This window comes from Zea mays, chromosome 1, assembly GCF_902167145.1.
Source record: "Zea mays cultivar B73 chromosome 1, Zm-B73-REFERENCE-NAM-5.0, whole genome shotgun sequence".
Taxonomy (NCBI): Eukaryota; Viridiplantae; Streptophyta; class Magnoliopsida; order Poales; family Poaceae; genus Zea; species Zea mays.
The window spans coordinates 66,121,727-66,127,249 of NC_050096.1; the positions used below are offsets into that span (position 1 = coordinate 66,121,727).

The window sequence follows — 5,523 nt, forward strand, 5'->3', positions numbered from 1 at the left end:
ATTCCTTGTATTGCATCTAGGACTTGTCTAACCTAGTTGAGATAACCGCCAACAAAGCGAGTGAAAAAGCTTAACTCGGGTCAAACTTGACAAGTCTTAGTTTCTAAGCTTTTAGCACTTAAATTCTTTCTTTTCATGCAATTATTGGTTCTTGAAATATGCATGAGGTACTGCACTTAGGGGGAGTATTCAAAACTCAAATCACTCTTGAAAACCCCTAGTGCAAGTCCAAATGCAAATTTCACCATTTGCCTATTTTCTCTAAAAGTTATCTAGCCTATGGCAAAATATTTTGAAAAGTATTTGAGGGTGCCAATACCTGTCCCAACAAGTGTTATTTTGTGTGATTATAAGTTGGGATTTGGTTTGGTTAGGAGTTAGATAGAAAAATTCAAAATTTTCCAAACTCTCCTCTGTCTGGGCTCACCGGATAGTCCGGTGTGCACCGGACACTGCACTGTGCAATGTCCGGTGCACCGGCAGCCGCGCGCTAAAATGCTTTTTCCTGTGCGCTGTCCGGTGGTTCACCGGACAGCTACTGTGCGCTGTCCGGTGTGCACCGGACAGGCACTGTAGACTGTCCGGTGTGCCCATCTCGCGTTTTAAAAAACCGCCTCCAGCCCGAACGAGCCGGGCCAGAGGCATTCTTTTCCTGGCCACGCTCTGTCTCCTTCTCTGTCCAGCGGCGATTAGCCCCCCGCCGGCGATCTCCACCGGCGGCGACCATCCCCGCCGGGCTCCGGCGACCTCGCCCGTGCCCTTCCCCTCGGTGAGCAGCTCTCTCCTTCCCTCAATCTCCTTGCTCTCAGTTTGAAGGTCTCTGTGGCATTCATTCACCACCCCCTTTGCAAATCTTCCAAATCTGTGAATTCCTGTGAATCCAATTGATGGAATGAGTTCATGTACCTCCCTTGTGTATCCCTGCAAACTTTTAGCTCCTTCGGGAGGGCATTCCCACCTCAAATGGTCATTTCCCTAAAACCCTAGCTCCCCGCACGCCACGTGCTCGGTGAAATGCCCAAACCAGCCAAACTTGCTCCAATTGAACCCAAATTTTTCAGGCACCTTCACCACACTTCCAGTAACCTACTTGCCAAATTTCACGCCAATCCAAGATCCCAGGCTCAAATTTCACTAATGTCTCAATTACTTATCTAATATTCAAGAGCGATGCACTATCGATCAGTTTCGTTTAGATTGTTAAACTAATGTCTCAATTACTTATCTAATATTCACTTCGTTCCAAAATAGTATTTGTTTTAACTCTTGATTTTTATGTCTATATTCAACTAGATGATGAGGAATCAACTAGAGAAGCAAAATAAATTCTATTTTCATACAGAGAGAGTATTATTTATTATACACATGATGGTTGCATCGACGAAGAGAAGATTTTTAAACTTGAAATATGTTTTGAATTATTTAAGGTCAACAATGATTTAAGAGAGGTTAAATGGTTTGGCGATTATATGTATCTAAAAGAAGTTGTTGGATGAGATTGATCTTAATGGTATAAGCGATGATTTGTATCACAAAATGTTAGAAGATATTTTTAATGATATCGGATAACATGTGTTTTTGCTATATTTTATATTTGTCATCTTATAAACTTGAAAATAGTGCATTATAATTTGTATATGTTGAATATTATATATATTGTGTGTGGATGGGGTCTCTATTTCTGATTTCGCACGGGGCCCCTAAAAAGTCAGGAACGACCCTGGCCGAGGAGCTGAGCTGAGGTCGGCGGTGGCGGCCGCATGCGTGCGCCTTGTGAGTAAGCCTGATAATGGGTCACAATCCGGCCCCAACCCCACTCCAATCCTATAAGTTTAAAAAGTGAACCCAGCCCTACTTAAATCCAAATTGATTTGATACAACTCAATTCAATCCGTTTTTTAATGCCCCGACATCCTAATCCGCCTCGATCCTTTTAAAAATCCACGGGCCAATCCAAGGGCCTTCATATACAAGCAAGCACCACCACAAGCTAATAAATTAGTAAAATCCATGGGCTCACAAACAAATGATAGAAAACAACCACAAAGTGCAACTGTGTAGAGAAATAGAACTTGACAGCCATGATCGATGAGAAACTGCTCCATGCTAAAATGTTTATAAAGACGCTCCATGCTAAAATTCAGTATTTCTACACAGTTGGTGACATTGATGCTTGATGAGAATTATAACTCAAACTGAATTCAGATAACTGAACTTGACAATTTAGCATTACAGTGACCTCGGAACTCGGATGGGAACCCGCCTGGTTACCACCTGCGGAGAGGATTTAGTTCCAGAGCTCAACAAATGATCATCTGATGATCTTGTGGTCACCGAGTGTCCTCTTTCCATTCAATAAAATGTTGTGTGTAACCTGCATGCAAACTATATAGACTGTTAAACTATATAGACTGTTATACAGAGTTGTTCCGAGCACAAAATGATCAACTTTAGTTCATCTAAGTATATGAGAGCAGTAAAACTTCACTAGGATAAAATATAACTGGGGCATAAAATTGGGAGACTAAAAATTAATCCTGGTAGATAAAGTTGGTTCTGACATGGATAATTATATACAGGCAATTTACCTTGCAGCAGAACCACTGATTCAGAGTTAATTGACTTCCTTTCGCTTGTCACCGGAAGCACCAAGGAACTCCTTAGCCTGGACAAATTCAGAGTTAATTGATTCAGAGTTAGTACTAGACAGCAACATATCATCACACACTTGAGTTGATGCGAAGGCAAGAAACATATTATGCTTGCTGAAGCATAGAACACATGTACGTAGGTCATCTATATTGGTCATATACTATTGTATCCATCGAGCATGGCTTGCGTGCTAAATAATCGGCTGGCAAGTAGCCAACTATGACGGAGCACTTTAGGTGTCGTTTGGTTTATAAAATGTAACTTAAATGCTAATGATAATTATTCACGCTTAAATACTAATAGTAATAAGTTTAAATACTAATAGTAACAAGAGAATGAGAGATACTATTAGGGCTTATTTAGATGCATGGATATTAGAGAAGAACAGACAAAAGATAAAACTTTGGTGATTAAGAAAATGATGTTGAGATTAAGACAAAAACATCTGGCTGCTAATGATATTCTGAAAAACATCTTTGGTGATTAAGACAAAAGATAAACTATATAATGCTAATGATATTCTGCATTTGGAACGACCTTTAGTCCAGCTTGAACCATGATGTTGAGCACATGAGAAGAACACCTCACATGGAGGTGTTCACCACTGAAAAACATCTGGCTGCCCAAAGCATCTCGCATATCTTTCATTGCTCTATTGTTTACACTAGCATTATCCAAAGTCAGGGTAAACAAATCACCAACCAATCCCCACTCTAGCAAACAAGAGGTAATACCATCTTGCACAGCATAAGATGTATGTGGGAAGGAAATCTTCTTGAATGCAATAATCTTTTTGTGCAACTCAAAATCTTCACTAATGAAATGTGCTGTTACACCAAGATATCCAAGGTTTTGGTTAGAGGACCAAAGATCAGCAGTCAAACTAACATGAGATTTCAACTTTGTAAACTGCTCAATTAACTGCAACTTCTCCTCTTCATACAACAACATACAATCTGAACGGACAGTCTGTCGACCGACTAATCGAAAAGATGGTTGACAATAACTTATCATTTCTTTCCAGGATGGATCTTCACACTTTCAAAATGAAATCTCTGCGCTAAGGAAGTACTTGGCTATTAGACCACGAAAGACTACTGGGTCGAAAACATGAGCAACATCAGGCTTTGTTTTTTGGGTCGCTAAGAACCTTTGTCTCTCTTCTGGTGGAATTGCATGGCAATACACAGAAATATGCCTATTTAGATGAGTTGTACCTTTACCCGCAGCAGAAGATAAGTGGGCCTTACAGTATTTGCAAACCGCCTTCTCTTTCCCATCTATTAGCTCTGAATCAACATGATCCCACACTTTAGCCCTTCTTTTTGTTGATCTGCTTGATTGGTCAGTTGAGATAGCCTCGTCCATTTCTGGAGCTGATGATACCCCCTCCATGGCCTAGGCTGCAAAATCACCAATTGAAACCATTCAATTGATTAATTTACGCGATGAAATGCATAGTACTAGCACTGTTTAACGACTGATTAATTTACGGGTGTCTTTTTTGTTTAATCCCTTTTAGTCATCTAAAAAGGAACTATAGACTAAAACAGTTTAGTACTGCAATTTATAAAATAAATGAGACTAAAATAGAGCAACTTTTCGAACCATAATAACATCGCAAACCAAGCCATACTTTAAAAAAGGCTGCTATCATTTAATGGCTATTTCCCTGAGATGGGTCGTCGTTCAGGGATAGTAATAGAATGAAAGGAGGCATTCAGAGCGAACTGCATGCGGGAATGCCTGTGGTGGTCTATGGAAGCTGCATATAATTAGCACAAAAAAATCCCAGGTGGCGCTAAAGCACCCTATAATTAGCACAAAAAAATCCCATTTTGCGAGACAATTTTATAAGAAAAATGCCTTTATGTGTGTACAGGGCTACTGTAGGCTACACTAATGCATCTAGAATTCTAGATCCACGGTGCAACTTTCCTAAACCTCTTTCAGTTGGTGTACTCCTCCTCCGAACATTCTGCAGAGATACTATAGCAGTACGCCGCCTTTACCTTTTCATACTACTACAGAATACAGTATGCAGGTAGTAAGTAGTACGGCGCTGGCGGGAGTGCGGCGGCCGGCAGGAAGAGGAAGGGCGCGGCAGTGGTCCGACCTGCGTCCGCGAACCTCTGCAGCAAAGAAGAAAATGGCAGAAGCCAAGCCAACCTCTGCAGTTGGCTCATCTCGTTCTCGCATGGCGCCGCTACTACAATAGGAAAATGGCAGAGCAGCAACGCAAAGAAGAAGAGGCGGCAAGCCGGCCAAGTAGTAGCTACCGAAACCCCCAGAACCAGATTCAGGCGACATCATTCATGGCGAGGGCGAGCGGGAGCGGGAGGGGAACGAATCGAAGCGACAAGGAGAGGAGACGAGCGCGAGGCGGTGTGACCTTGAGAGGCACGAATACGATGGGGCGCTCCCCGGCGCCGCGCGCCACCCCGATCAGCCTGACGCCGCCCGCGGCCTCGGAGGCGGGACGCGGAGGAGCCGCCACGACGCGCCGGCGGATCTTAGAGTAGGCCAGCACGCCGCCGCGGATCTTGGAGTAGATAGGTAGTGTCTAGTGTCTGAGAGATTGAAATGTAGCCCTTTCACATGATCCACGGGCTTATGCCCTTTAGTTCAATCCAGTAGCATATTTGGGCTTTGTTTGATGATTGATTCGTGCCGGCCCTTTAGTGGAGTGTCCTGATCCAACTCTGCCCTAATCAGTGGAAAGCCCAAAAAAACTCAAATTTGTTAGCCCACAAGTTTGGAGCCCCTTTCTGCCCATGAGTTTATATGGCCCATTCCCAGGCCTACTTGTGAGTCACGGGCGAACGTGTCAAGCGCGACATGTGAGGGCGGTCGTGCTATCAGCTCTCGGTC

General features: G+C 43.0%; 1 pseudogene across 1 annotated transcript; it reads right to left on the reverse strand.

Annotated features, from left to right (window-relative positions):
• Positions 1-2,104: 2,104 nt before the first annotated feature.
• Positions 2,105-5,239, reverse strand: LOC109729185 (LOC100304144-like pseudogene; annotated as a pseudogene). The gene is made up of 5 exons (NR_145991.1): positions 5,045-5,239; positions 3,870-4,055; positions 3,190-3,479; positions 2,589-2,665; positions 2,105-2,374 (listed from the first exon to the last, which is right to left on the reverse strand). The product of NR_145991.1 is annotated as a protein-like pseudogene (transcript).
• Between the last annotated feature and the right edge of the window lie 284 nt (positions 5,240-5,523).